This window comes from Lissotriton helveticus (assembly GCF_964261635.1).
Source record: "Lissotriton helveticus chromosome 1_1 unlocalized genomic scaffold, aLisHel1.1 SUPER_1_unloc_23, whole genome shotgun sequence".
Taxonomy (NCBI): Eukaryota; Metazoa; Chordata; class Amphibia; order Caudata; family Salamandridae; genus Lissotriton; species Lissotriton helveticus.
Window position 1 is genome coordinate 1,763,057 of NW_027611663.1, and position 15,888 is coordinate 1,778,944.

The 15,888-nt window shown below is 54.0% G+C and overlaps 1 protein-coding gene across 1 annotated transcript in view; it reads right to left on the minus strand.

Moving 5' to 3' along the window:
* LOC144805763 (NACHT, LRR and PYD domains-containing protein 3-like) overlaps window positions 1-15,888 on the minus strand; it is a 526,287-nt gene that overhangs the window by 64,239 nt on the left and 446,160 nt on the right. The gene's annotated exons all lie outside the window — the stretch shown is intronic.

Genomic DNA, 15,888 nt, shown 5'->3' on the forward strand with positions numbered 1-15,888 from the left:
CAGACCATATGCTCTGCATTCCTGCACTGGGGAGAGACTGTTACTTCATGGCTCCGCTGCCTACGTCACTTCCTGTTTACAGACAGCCAGGTGCAGACCATGTGCTCTGCATTCCTGCACTGGGGAAACACTATTACTTCATGGCTCCGCTGCCTACGTCACTTCCTGTTTACAGACAGCCAGGCGCAGACCATGTGCTCTGCATTCCTGCACTGGGGAGAGACTCTTACTTCATGGCTCCGCTGCCTACGTCACTTCCTGTTTACAGACAGCCAGGCGCAGACCATGTGCTCTGCATTCCTGCACTGGGGAGAGACTGTTACTTCATGGCTCAGCCGCCTACGTCACTTCCTGTTTACAGACAGCCAGGCGCAGACCATGTGCTCTGCATTCCTACACTGAGGAGAGACTGTTACTTCATGGCTCCGCTGCCTACGTCACTTCCTGTTTACAGACACCCAGGAGCAGACCATGTGCTCTGCATTCCTGAACTGGGGAGAGACTGTTACTTCATGGGTCAGCTGCACACGTCACTTCCTGTTTGCAGACAGCCAGTCACAGACCATGTGCTCTGCATTCCTAGACTAGGGAGAGACTGTTACTTCATGGGTCATCTGCACACGTATCTTCCTGTTTACAGACAGCCAGGCGCAGACCATGTGCTCTGCATTCCTGCACTGAGAGAGACTGTTACTTCATGGCTCCGCTGCCTACGTCACTTCCTGTTTACAGACAGCCAGGCGCAGACCATGTGCTCTGCATTCCTGCACTGGGGAGAGACTGTTACTTCATGGCTCCGATGCCTACATTACTTCCTGTTTACAGACAGCCAGGCGCAGACCATGTGGTCTGCATTCCTGCACTGGGGAGAGACTGTTATCTCATGGGTCAGCTGCCCACGTCACTTCCTGTTTACAGCCAGCCAGGCGCAGACCATGTGCTCTGCATTCCTGCACTGGGGAGAGACTGTTACTTCATGGGTCCGCTGCACAGGTCACATCCTGTTTACAGACAGCCAGACGCAGACCATGTGCTCTGCATTCCTGCACTGGTGAAAGACTGTTACTTCATGGCTCCGCTGCCTACATCACGTCCTGTTTACAGACAGCCAGGCACAGACCATGTGCTCTGCATTCCTACACTGGGGAGAGACTGTCACTTCATGGCTCCGCTGCCTACGTCACTTCCTGTTTACAGACAGCCAGGCGCAGACCATGTGCTCTGCATTCCTGCACTGGGGAGAGACTGTTACTTCATGGCTCAGCAGCACACGTCACTTCCTGTTTACAGACAGCCAGGCGCAGACCATGTGCTCTGCATTCCTGCACTGAGGAGAGACTGTTACTTCATGGACCAGCTGCACATGTCACTTCCTGTTTACAGACAGCCAGGCGCAGACCATGTGCTCTGCATTCCTGCACTGGGAGAGACTGTTACATCATGGGTCAGCTGCGCACGTCACTTCCTGTTTACAGACAGCCAGGCGCAGACCATGTGCTCTGCATTCCTGCACTGGGGAGAGACTGTTACTTCATGGGTCAGCTGCACAGGTCACATCCTGTTTACAGACACCCAGGCATGTGCTCTGCATTCCTGCATGGGGGAGAGACTGTTACTTCATGGGTCAGCTGCACACGTGACTTCCTGTTTGCAGACAGCCAGGCGCAGACCATGTGCTCTGCATTCCTGCACTGGGGAGAGACTGTTACTTCATGGGTCAGCTGCACAGGTGACATCTTGTTTACAGACACCCAGGCGCAGACCATGTGCTCTGCATTCCTGCACTGGGGAGAGACTGTTACTTCATGGCTCCGATGCCTACATTACTTCCTGTTTACAGACAGCCAGGCGCAGACCATGTGCTCTGCATTCCTGCACTGGGGAGAGACTGTTATCTCATGGGTCAGCTGCCCACGTCACTTCCTGTTTACAGACAGCCAGGCGCAGACCATGTGCTCTGCATTCCTGCACTGGGGAGAGACTGTTACTTCATGGGTCCGCTGCACAGGTCACATCCTGTTTAGAGACAGCCAGGCGCAGACCATGTGCTCTGCATTCCTGCACTGGTGAGAGACTGTTACTTCATGGCTCCGCTGCCTACATCACTTCCTGTTTACAGACAGCCAGGCACAGACCTTGTGCTCTGCATTCCTACACTGGGGAGAGACTGTTACTTCATGGCTCCGCTGCCTACGTCACTTCCTGTTTACAGACAGCCAGGCGCAGACCATGTGCTCTGCATTCCTGCACTGGGGAGAGACTGTTAGTTCATGGGTCAGCAGCACACGTCACTTCCTGTTTACAGACAGCCAGGCGCAGACCATTTGCTCTGCATTCCTGCACTGGGGAGAGACTGTTACTTCATGGGTCCGCTGCACAGGTCACATCCTGTTTACAGACAGCCAGACGCAGACCATGTGCTCTGCATTCCTGCACTGGTGAGAGACTGTTACTTCATGGCTCCGCTGCCTACATCACGTCCTGTTTACAGACAGCCAGGCGCAGACCATGTGCTCTGCATTCCTACACTGGGGAGAGACTGTCACTTCATGGCTCCGCTGCCTACGTCACTTCCTGTTTACAGACAGCCAGGCGCAGACCATGTGCTCTGCATTCCTGCACTGGGGAGAGACTGTTACTTCATGGCTCAGCAGCACACGTCACTTCCTGTTTACAGACAGCCAGGCGCAGACCATGTGCTCTGCATTCCTGCACTGAGGAGAGACTGTTACTTCATGGACCAGCTGCACATGTCACTTCCTGTTTACAGACAGCCAGGCGCAGACCATGTGCTCTGCATTCCTGCACTGGGAGAGACTGTTACATCATGGGTCAGCTGCGCACGTCACTTCCTGTTTACAGACAGCCAGGCGCAGACCATGTGCTCTGCATTCCTGCACTGGGGAGAGACTGTTACTTCATGGGTCAGCTGCACAGGTCACATCCTGTTTACAGACACCCAGGCATGTGCTCTGCATTCCTGCATGGGGGAGAGACTGTTACTTCATGGGTCAGCTGCACACGTGACTTCCTGTTTGCAGACAGCCAGGCGCAGACCATGTGCTCTGCATTCCTGCACTGGGGAGAGACTGTTACTTCATGGGTCAGCTGCACATGTCACATCCTGTTTACAGACAGCCAGGTGCAGACCATGTGCTCTGCATTCCTGCACTGGGGAGAGACTGTTACTTCATGGCTCCGCTGCCTACGTCACTTCCTGTTTACAGACAGCCAGGTGCAGACCATGTGCTCTGCATTCCTGCACTGGGGAGAAACTATTACTTCATGGCTCCGCTGCCTACATCACTTCCTGTTTACAGACAGCCAGGCGCAGACCATGTGCTCTGCATTCCTGCACTGGGGAGAGACTCTTACTTCATGGCTCCGCTGCCTACGTCACTTCCTGTTTACAGACAGCCAGGCGCAGACCATGTGCTCTGCATTCCTGCACTGGGGAGAGACTGTTACTTCATGGCTCCGCTGCCTACGTCACTTCCTGTTTACAGACAGCCAGGCGCAGACCATGTGCTCTGCATTCCTACACTGGGGAGAGACTGTTACTTCATGGCTCCGCTGCCTACGTCACTTCCTGTTTACAGACACCCAGGCGCAGACCATGTGCTCTGCATTCCTGAACTGGGGAGAGACTGTTACTTCATGGGTCAGCTGCACACGTCACTTCCTGTTTGCAGACAGCCAGTCACAGACCATATGCTCTGCATTCCTAGACTAGGGAGAGAATGTTACTTCATGGGTCATCTGCACACGTATCTTCCTGTTTACAGTCAGCCAGGCGCAGACCATGTGCTCTGCATTCCTGCACTGGGGAGGGACTGTTACTTCATGGCTCCGCTGCCTTCGTCACTTCCTGTTTACAGACAGCCAGGCGCAGACCATGTGCTCTGCATTCCTGCACTGGGGAGAGACTGTTACTTCATGGCTCCGATGCCTACATTACTTCCTGTTTACAGACAGCCAGGCGCAGACCATGTGGTCTGCATTCCTGCACTGGGGAGAGACTGTTATCTCATGGGTCAGCTGCCCACGTCACTTCCTGTTTACAGCCAGCCAGGCGCAGACCATGTGCTCTGCATTCCTGCACTGGGGAGAGACTGTTACTTCATGGGTCAGCTGCACACGTCACTTCCTGTTTACAGACAGCCGGGCGCAGACCATGTGCTCTGCATTCCTGCTCTGAGGAGAGACTGTTACTTCATGGTTCAGCTGCACAGGTCACTTCCTGTTTACAGACAGCCAGGCGCAGACCAGCTGCTCTGCATTCCTGCACTGGGGAGAGACTGTTACTTCATGGCTCCGCTGCCTACATCACTTCCTGTTTACAGACAGCCGGGAGCAGACCATGTGCTCTGCATTCCTGCGCTGGGGAGAGACTGTTACTTCATGGGTCAGCTGCACACGTCACTTCCTGTTTACAGACAGCCGGGTGCAGACCAAGTGCTCTGCATTCCTGCACTGGGGAGAGGCTGTTACTTCATGGCTCCGCTGCCTACGTCACTTCTTGTTTACAGACAGTCGGGCGCAGACCATGTGCACTGCATTCCTGAACTGGGGAGAGACTGTTACTTCATGGGTCAGCTGCACACGTCACTTCCTGTTTACAGACAGCCAGGCGCAGACCATGTGCTCTGCATTCCTGAACTGGGGAGAGACTGTTACTTCATGGGTCAGCTGCACACGTCACTTCCTGTTTACAGACAGCCAGGCGCAGACCATGTGCTCTGCATTCCTGAACTGGGGAGAGACTGTTACTTCATGGGTCAGCTGCACACGTCACTTCCTGTTTGCAGACAGCCAGTCACAGACCATGTGCTCTGCATTCCTAGACTGGGGAGAGACTGTTACTTCATGGGTCAGCTGCACACGTCACTTCCTGTTTACATACAGCCAGGCGCAGACCATGTGCTCTGCATTCCTGCACTGGGGAGAGACTGTTACTTCATGGGTCAGCTGCACATGTCACATCCTGTTTACAGACAGCCAGGTGCAGACCATGTGCTCTGCATTCCTGCACTGGGGAGAGACTGTTACTTCATGGCTCCGCTGCCTACGTCACTTCCTGTTTACAGACAGCCAGGTGCAGACCATGTGCTCTGCATTCCTGCACTGGGGAGAAACTATTACTTCATGGCTCCGCTGCCTACATCACTTCCTGTTTACAGACAGCCAGGCGCAGACCATGTGCTCTGCATTCCTGCACTGGGGAGAGACTCTTACTTCATGGCTCCGCTGCCTACGTCACTTCCTGTTTACAGACAGCCAGGCGCAGACCATGTGCTCTGCATTCCTGCACTGGGGAGAGACTGTTACTTCATGGCTCCGCTGCCTACGTCACTTCCTGTTTACAGACAGCCAGGCGCAGACCATGTGCTCTGCATTCCTACACTGGGGAGAGACTGTTACTTCATGGCTCCGCTGCCTACGTCACTTCCTGTTTACAGACACCCAGGCGCAGACCATGTGCTCTGCATTCCTGAACTGGGGAGAGACTGTTACTTCATGGGTCAGCTGCACACGTCACTTCCTGTTTGCAGACAGCCAGTCACAGACCATATGCTCTGCATTCCTAGACTAGGGAGAGAATGTTACTTCATGGGTCATCTGCACACGTATCTTCCTGTTTACAGTCAGCCAGGCGCAGACCATGTGCTCTGCATTCCTGCACTGGGGAGGGACTGTTACTTCATGGCTCCGCTGCCTTCGTCACTTCCTGTTTACAGACAGCCAGGCGCAGACCATGTGCTCTGCATTCCTGCACTGGGGAGAGACTGTTACTTCATGGCTCCGATGCCTACATTACTTCCTGTTTACAGACAGCCAGGCGCAGACCATGTGGTCTGCATTCCTGCACTGGGGAGAGACTGTTATCTCATGGGTCAGCTGCCCACGTCACTTCCTGTTTACAGCCAGCCAGGCGCAGACCATGTGCTCTGCATTCCTGCACTGGGGAGAGACTGTTACTTCATGGGTCAGCTGCACACGTCACTTCCTGTTTACAGACAGCCGGGCGCAGACCATGTGCTCTGCATTCCTGCTCTGAGGAGAGACTGTTACTTCATGGTTCAGCTGCACAGGTCACTTCCTGTTTACAGACAGCCAGGCGCAGACCAGCTGCTCTGCATTCCTGCACTGGGGAGAGACTGTTACTTCATGGCTCCGCTGCCTACATCACTTCCTGTTTACAGACAGCCGGGAGCAGACCATGTGCTCTGCATTCCTGCGCTGGGGAGAGACTGTTACTTCATGGGTCAGCTGCACACGTCACTTCCTGTTTACAGACAGCCGGGTGCAGACCAAGTGCTCTGCATTCCTGCACTGGGGAGAGGCTGTTACTTCATGGCTCCGCTGCCTACGTCACTTCCTGTTTACAGACAGTCGGGCGCAGACCATGTGCACTGCATTCCTGAACTGGGGAGAGACTGTTACTTCATGGGTCAGCTGCACACGTCACTTCCTGTTTACAGACAGCCAGGCGCAGACCATGTGCTCTGCATTCCTGAACTGGGGAGAGACTGTTACTTCATGGGTCAGCTGCACACGTCACTTCCTGTTTACAGACAGCCAGGCGCAGACCATGTGCTCTGCATTCCTGAACTGGGGAGAGACTGTTACTTCATGGGTCAGCTGCACACGTCACTTCCTGTTTGCAGACAGCCAGTCACAGACCATGTGCTCTGCATTCCTAGACTGGGGAGAGACTGTTACTTCATGGGTCAGCTGCACACGTCACTTCCTGTTTACATACAGCCAGGCGCAGACCATGTGCTCTGCATTCCTGCACTGGGGAGAGACTGTTACTTCATGGGTCAGCTGCACATGTCACATCCTGTTTACAGACAGCCAGGTGCAGACCATGTGCTCTGCATTCCTGCACTGGGGAGAGACTGTTACTTCATGGCTCCGCTGCCTACGTCACTTCCTGTTTACAGACAGCCAGGTGCAGACCATGTGCTCTGCATTCCTGCACTGGGGAGAAACTATTACTTCATGGCTCCGCTGCCTACATCACTTCCTGTTTACAGACAGCCAGGCACAGACCATGTGCTCTGCATTCCTGCACTGGGGAGAGACTCTTACTTCATGGCTCCGCTGCCTACGTCACTTCCTGTTTACAGACAGCCAGGCGCAGACCATGTGCTCTGCATTCCTACACTGGGGAGAGACTGTTACTTCATGGCTCCGCTGCCTACGTCACTTCCTGTTTACAGACACCCAGGCACAGACCATGTGCTCTGCATTCCTGAACTGGGGAGAGACTGTTACTTCATGGGTCAGCTGCACACGTCACTTCCTGTTTGCAGACAGCCAGTCACAGACCATATGCTCTGCATTCCTAGACTAGGGAGAGAATGTTACTTCATGGGTCATCTGCACACGTATCTTCCTGTTTACAGTCAGCCAGGCGCAGACCATGTGCTCTGCATTCCTGCACTGGGGAGGGACTGTTACTTCATGGCTCCGCTGCCTTCGTCACTTCCTGTTTACAGACAGCCAGGCGCAGACCATGTGCTCTGCATTCCTGCACTGGGGAGAGACTGTTACTTCATGGCTCGGATGCCTACATTACTTCCTGTTTACAGACAGCCAGGCGCAGACCATGTGGTCTGCATTCCTGCACTGGGGAGAGACTGTTATCTCATGGGTCAGCTGCCCACGTCACTTCCTGTTTACAGCCAGCCAGGCGCAGACCATGTGCTCTGCATTCCTGCACTGGGGAGAGACTGTTACTTCATGGGTCAGCTGCACACGTCACTTCCTGTTTACAGACAGCCGGGCGCAGACCATGTGCTCTGCATTCCTGAACTGGGGAGAGACTGTTACTTCATGGGTCAGCTGCACACGTCACTTCCTGTTTACAGACAGCAAGGCGCAGACCATGTGCTCTGCATTCCTGAACTGGGGAGAGACTGTTACTTCATGGGCCAGATGCACACATCACTTCCTGTTTGCAGACAGCCAGTCACAGACCATTTGCTCTGCATTCCTAGACTGGGGAGAGACTGTTACTTCATGGGTCAGCTGTACACGTCACATCCTGTTTACAGACAGCCAGGCGCAGACCATGTGCTCTGAATTCCTGCACTGGTGAGAGACTGTTACTTCATGGCTCCGCTGCCTAGGTCACTTCCTGTTTACAGACAGCCGGGCGCAGACCATGTGCTCTGCATTCCTGCACTGGGGAGAGACTGTTACTTCATGGGTCAGCTGCACATGTCACTTCCTGTTTACAGACACCCAGGTGCAGACCATGTGCTCTGCATTCCTGCTCTGGGGAGAGACTGTTACTTCATGGCTCCGCTGCACACGTCACTTCCTGTATGCAGACAGCCAGTCACAGACCATGTGCTCTGCATTCCTGCACTGAGGAGAGACTGTTACTTCATGGTTCAGCTGCACAGGTCACTTCCTGTTTACAGACAGCCAGGCGCAGACCAGGTGCTCTGCATTCCTGCACTGGGGAGAGACTGTTACTTCATGGGTCAGCTGCACACGTCACTTCCTGTTTACAGACAGCCGGGTGCAGACCAAGTGCTCTGCATTCCTGCACTGGGGAGAGGCTGTTACTTCATGGCTCCGCTGCCTACGTCACTTCCTGTTTACAGACAGCCGGGCGCAGACCATGTGCTCTGCATTCCTGAACTGGGGAGAGACTGTTACTTCATGGGTCAGCTGCACACGTCACTTCCTGTTTACAGACAGCCAGGCGCAGACCATGTGCTCTGCATTCCTGAACTGGGGAGAGACTGTTACTTCATGGGTCAGCTGCACACGTCACTTCCTGTTTACAGACAGCCAGGCGCAGACCATGTGCTCTGCATTCCTGAACTGGGGAGAGACTGTTACTTCATGGGTCAGCTGCACACGTCACTTCCTGTTTGCAGACAGCCAGTCACAGACCATGTGCTCTGCATTCCTAGACTGGGGAGAGACTGTTACTTCATGGGTCAGCTGCACACGTCACTTCCTGTTTACATACAGCCAGGCGCAGACCATGTGCTCTGCATTCCTGCACTGGGGAGAGACTGTTACTTCATGGGTCAGCTGCACATGTCACATCCTGTTTACAGACAGCCAGGTGCAGACCATGTGCTCTGCATTCCTGCACTGGGGAGAGACTGTTACTTCATGGCTCCGCTGCCTACGTCACTTCCTGTTTACAGACAGCCAGGTGCAGACCATGTGCTCTGCATTCCTGCACTGGGGAGAAACTATTACTTCATGGCTCCGCTGCCTACATCACTTCCTGTTTACAGACAGCCAGGCACAGACCATGTGCTCTGCATTCCTGCACTGGGGAGAGACTCTTACTTCATGGCTCCGCTGCCTACGTCACTTCCTGTTTACAGACAGCCAGGCGCAGACCATGTGCTCTGCATTCCTACACTGGGGAGAGACTGTTACTTCATGGCTCCGCTGCCTACGTCACTTCCTGTTTACAGACACCCAGGCACAGACCATGTGCTCTGCATTCCTGAACTGGGGAGAGACTGTTACTTCATGGGTCAGCTGCACACGTCACTTCCTGTTTGCAGACAGCCAGTCACAGACCATATGCTCTGCATTCCTAGACTAGGGAGAGAATGTTACTTCATGGGTCATCTGCACACGTATCTTCCTGTTTACAGTCAGCCAGGCGCAGACCATGTGCTCTGCATTCCTGCACTGGGGAGGGACTGTTACTTCATGGCTCCGCTGCCTTCGTCACTTCCTGTTTACAGACAGCCAGGCGCAGACCATGTGCTCTGCATTCCTGCACTGGGGAGAGACTGTTACTTCATGGCTCGGATGCCTACATTACTTCCTGTTTACAGACAGCCAGGCGCAGACCATGTGGTCTGCATTCCTGCACTGGGGAGAGACTGTTATCTCATGGGTCAGCTGCCCACGTCACTTCCTGTTTACAGCCAGCCAGGCGCAGACCATGTGCTCTGCATTCCTGCACTGGGGAGAGACTGTTACTTCATGGGTCAGCTGCACACGTCACTTCCTGTTTACAGACAGCCGGGCGCAGACCATGTGCTCTGCATTCCTGAACTGGGGAGAGACTGTTACTTCATGGGTCAGCTGCACACGTCACTTCCTGTTTACAGACAGCAAGGCGCAGACCATGTGCTCTGCATTCCTGAACTGGGGAGAGACTGTTACTTCATGGGCCAGATGCACACATCACTTCCTGTTTGCAGACAGCCAGTCACAGACCATTTGCTCTGCATTCCTAGACTGGGGAGAGACTGTTACTTCATGGGTCAGCTGTACACGTCACATCCTGTTTACAGACAGCCAGGCGCAGACCATGTGCTCTGAATTCCTGCACTGGTGAGAGACTGTTACTTCATGGCTCCGCTGCCTAGGTCACTTCCTGTTTACAGACAGCCGGGCGCAGACCATGTGCTCTGCATTCCTGCACTGGGGAGAGACTGTTACTTCATGGGTCAGCTGCACATGTCACTTCCTGTTTACAGACACCCAGGTGCAGACCATGTGCTCTGCATTCCTGCTCTGGGGAGAGACTGTTACTTCATGGCTCCGCTGCACACGTCACTTCCTGTATGCAGACAGCCAGTCACAGACCATGTGCTCTGCATTCCTGCACTGAGGAGAGACTGTTACTTCATGGTTCAGCTGCACAGGTCACTTCCTGTTTACAGACAGCCAGGCGCAGACCAGGTGCTCTGCATTCCTGCACTGGGGAGAGACTGTTACTTCATGGGTCAGCTGCACACGTCACTTCCTGTTTACAGACAGCCGGGTGCAGACCAAGTGCTCTGCATTCCTGCACTGGGGAGAGGCTGTTACTTCATGGCTCCGCTGCCTACGTCACTTCCTGTTTACAGACAGCCGGGCGCAGACCATGTGCTCTGCATTCCTGAACTGGGGAGAGACTGTTACTTCATGGGTCAGCTGCACACGTCACTTCCTGTTTACAGACAGCCAGGCGCAGACCATGTGCTCTGCATTCCTGAACTGGGGAGAGACTGTTACTTCATGGGTCAGCTGCACACGTCACTTCCTGTTTACAGACAGCCAGGCGCAGACCATGTGCTCTGCATTCCTGAACTGGGGAGAGACTGTTACTTCATGGGTCAGCTGCACACGTCACTTCCTGTTTACATACAGCCAGGCGCAGACCATGTGCTCTGCATTCCTGCACTGAGGAGAGACTGTTACTTCATGGGTCAGCTGCACATGTCACATCCTGTTTACAGACAGCCAGGCGCAGACCATATGCTCTGCATTCCTGCACTGGGGAGAGACTGTTACTTCATGGCTCCGCTGCCTACGTCACTTCCTGTTTACAGACAGCCAGGTGCAGACCATGTGCTCTGCATTCCTGCACTGGGGAAACACTATTACTTCATGGCTCCGCTGCCTACGTCACTTCCTGTTTACAGACAGCCAGGCGCAGACCATGTGCTCTGCATTCCTGCACTGGGGAGAGACTCTTACTTCATGGCTCCGCTGCCTACGTCACTTCCTGTTTACAGACAGCCAGGCGCAGACCATGTGCTCTGCATTCCTGCACTGGGGAGAGACTGTTACTTCATGGCTCAGCCGCCTACGTCACTTCCTGTTTACAGACAGCCAGGCGCAGACCATGTGCTCTGCATTCCTACACTGAGGAGAGACTGTTACTTCATGGCTCCGCTGCCTACGTCACTTCCTGTTTACAGACACCCAGGAGCAGACCATGTGCTCTGCATTCCTGAACTGGGGAGAGACTGTTACTTCATGGGTCAGCTGCACACGTCACTTCCTGTTTGCAGACAGCCAGTCACAGACCATGTGCTCTGCATTCCTAGACTAGGGAGAGACTGTTACTTCATGGGTCATCTGCACACGTATCTTCCTGTTTACAGACAGCCAGGCGCAGACCATGTGCTCTGCATTCCTGCACTGAGAGAGACTGTTACTTCATGGCTCCGCTGCCTACGTCACTTCCTGTTTACAGACAGCCAGGCGCAGACCATGTGCTCTGCATTCCTGCACTGGGGAGAGACTGTTACTTCATGGCTCCGATGCCTACATTACTTCCTGTTTACAGACAGCCAGGCGCAGACCATGTGGTCTGCATTCCTGCACTGGGGAGAGACTGTTATCTCATGGGTCAGCTGCCCACGTCACTTCCTGTTTACAGCCAGCCAGGCGCAGACCATGTGCTCTGCATTCCTGCACTGGGGAGAGACTGTTACTTCATGGGTCCGCTGCACAGGTCACATCCTGTTTACAGACAGCCAGACGCAGACCATGTGCTCTGCATTCCTGCACTGGTGAAAGACTGTTACTTCATGGCTCCGCTGCCTACATCACGTCCTGTTTACAGACAGCCAGGCACAGACCATGTGCTCTGCATTCCTACACTGGGGAGAGACTGTCACTTCATGGCTCCGCTGCCTACGTCACTTCCTGTTTACAGACAGCCAGGCGCAGACCATGTGCTCTGCATTCCTGCACTGGGGAGAGACTGTTACTTCATGGCTCAGCAGCACACGTCACTTCCTGTTTACAGACAGCCAGGCGCAGACCATGTGCTCTGCATTCCTGCACTGAGGAGAGACTGTTACTTCATGGACCAGCTGCACATGTCACTTCCTGTTTACAGACAGCCAGGCGCAGACCATGTGCTCTGCATTCCTGCACTGGGAGAGACTGTTACATCATGGGTCAGCTGCGCACGTCACTTCCTGTTTACAGACAGCCAGGCGCAGACCATGTGCTCTGCATTCCTGCACTGGGGAGAGACTGTTACTTCATGGGTCAGCTGCACAGGTCACATCCTGTTTACAGACACCCAGGCATGTGCTCTGCATTCCTGCATGGGGGAGAGACTGTTACTTCATGGGTCAGCTGCACACGTGACTTCCTGTTTGCAGACAGCCAGGCGCAGACCATGTGCTCTGCATTCCTGCACTGGGGAGAGACTGTTACTTCATGGGTCAGCTGCACAGGTGACATCTTGTTTACAGACACCCAGGCGCAGACCATGTGCTCTGCATTCCTGCACTGGGGAGAGACTGTTACTTCATGGCTCCGATGCCTACATTACTTCCTGTTTACAGACAGCCAGGCGCAGACCATGTGCTCTGCATTCCTGCACTGGGGAGAGACTGTTATCTCATGGGTCAGCTGCCCACGTCACTTCCTGTTTACAGACAGCCAGGCGCAGACCATGTGCTCTGCATTCCTGCACTGGGGAGAGACTGTTACTTCATGGGTCCGCTGCACAGGTCACATCCTGTTTAGAGACAGCCAGGCGCAGACCATGTGCTCTGCATTCCTGCACTGGTGAGAGACTGTTACTTCATGGCTCCGCTGCCTACATCACTTCCTGTTTACAGACAGCCAGGCACAGACCTTGTGCTCTGCATTCCTACACTGGGGAGAGACTGTTACTTCATGGCTCCGCTGCCTACGTCACTTCCTGTTTACAGACAGCCAGGCGCAGACCATGTGCTCTGCATTCCTGCACTGGGGAGAGACTGTTAGTTCATGGGTCAGCAGCACACGTCACTTCCTGTTTACAGACAGCCAGGCGCAGACCATTTGCTCTGCATTCCTGCACTGGGGAGAGACTGTTACTTCATGGGTCCGCTGCACAGGTCACATCCTGTTTACAGACAGCCAGACGCAGACCATGTGCTCTGCATTCCTGCACTGGTGAGAGACTGTTACTTCATGGCTCCGCTGCCTACATCACGTCCTGTTTACAGACAGCCAGGCGCAGACCATGTGCTCTGCATTCCTACACTGGGGAGAGACTGTCACTTCATGGCTCCGCTGCCTACGTCACTTCCTGTTTACAGACAGCCAGGCGCAGACCATGTGCTCTGCATTCCTGCACTGGGGAGAGACTGTTACTTCATGGCTCAGCAGCACACGTCACTTCCTGTTTACAGACAGCCAGGCGCAGACCATGTGCTCTGCATTCCTGCACTGAGGAGAGACTGTTACTTCATGGACCAGCTGCACATGTCACTTCCTGTTTACAGACAGCCAGGCGCAGACCATGTGCTCTGCATTCCTGCACTGGGAGAGACTGTTACATCATGGGTCAGCTGCGCACGTCACTTCCTGTTTACAGACAGCCAGGCGCAGACCATGTGCTCTGCATTCCTGCACTGGGGAGAGACTGTTACTTCATGGGTCAGCTGCACAGGTCACATCCTGTTTACAGACACCCAGGCATGTGCTCTGCATTCCTGCATGGGGGAGAGACTGTTACTTCATGGGTCAGCTGCACACGTGACTTCCTGTTTGCAGACAGCCAGGCGCAGACCATGTGCTCTGCATTCCTGCACTGGGGAGAGACTGTTACTTCATGGGTCAGCTGCACAGGTGACATCTTGTTTACAGACACCCAGGCGCAGACCATGTGCTCTGCATTCCTGCACTGGGGAGAGACTGTTACTTCATGGCTCCGATGCCTACATTACTTCCTGTTTACAGACAGCCAGGCGCAGACCATGTGCTCTGCATTCCTGCACTGGGGAGAGACTGTTATCTCATGGGTCAGCTGCCCACGTCACTTCCTGTTTACAGACAGCCAGGCGCAGACCATGTGCTCTGCATTCCTGCACTGGGGAGAGACTGTTACTTCATGGGTCCGCTGCACAGGTCACATCCTGTTTAGAGACAGCCAGGCGCAGACCATGTGCTCTGCATTCCTGCACTGGTGAGAGACTGTTACTTCATGGCTCCGCTGCCTACATCACTTCCTGTTTACAGACAGCCAGGCACAGACCTTGTGCTCTGCATTCCTACACTGGGGAGAGACTGTTACTTCATGGCTCCGCTGCCTACGTCACTTCCTGTTTACAGACAGCCAGGCGCAGACCATGTGCTCTGCATTCCTGCACTGGGGAGAGACTGTTAGTTCATGGGTCAGCAGCACACGTCACTTCCTGTTTACAGACAGCCAGGCGCAGACAATTTGCTCTGCATTCCTGCACTGGGGAGAGACTGTTACTTCATGGACCAGCTGCACACGTCACCTCCTGTTTACAGACAGCCAGGCGCAGACCATGTGCTCTGCATTCCTGCACTCGGGAGAGACTGTTACTTCATGGGTCAGCTGCGCACGTCACTTCCTGTTTACAGACAGCCAGGCGCAGACCATGTGCTCTGCATTCCTGCACTGGGGAGAGACTGTTACTTCATGGGTCAGCTACACAGGTCACATCTTGTTTACAGACACCCAGGCGCAGACCATGTGCTCTGCATTCCTACACTGGGGAGAGACTGTTACTTCATGGCTCCGCTGCCTACGTCACTTCATCTTTACAGACAGCCGGGCGCAGACCATTATTATTATTATTTATTTTTGTAGAGCGCATAGTCACCATAAGGTATCCCAGCGCTAGGCACCCTATCTCTTTGGTTTGGGCTGGTTCAGGACGGTTAAAGAAGGAACGGGGGGGGGCAGGGGATAACTGTTTAGAGTAGGCGTGAGTCATTGGGGAAAAAGATGAGTTTTGAGCCGCTTTCTGAAGTGAAGGTACCGTGTTTCAAGTCTCAGGTCGCGGGGGAGCGAGTTCCAAAGGTGTGCAGTTTGGACTGAGAAGCGTCTTCCGCCTGAGCGGCTTTTCTTAAATCTGGGAGTGGTGATGAGGTTTTCTGTGTCCGACCGAAGGGATCTCGTGGGTCTGTAGGGTGTAATCAGTTTACTGAGAGCGGGGGGGCCTTGCTTTTCAAGTAGTTTGTGAGCTAGACACAGGGCCTTAAATTTGACCCGCTCCCTTATGGGAAGCCAGTGGAGGAGTTTGAGGGCAGGTTTGGCGGAGGTTCTAGCAGGGGTGTTTGTGATAATCCGGGCCGCAGTATTCTGGATTCTTTGAAGCTTGGTGAGGGTCGCCTCCGGGGCACCTAGATAAA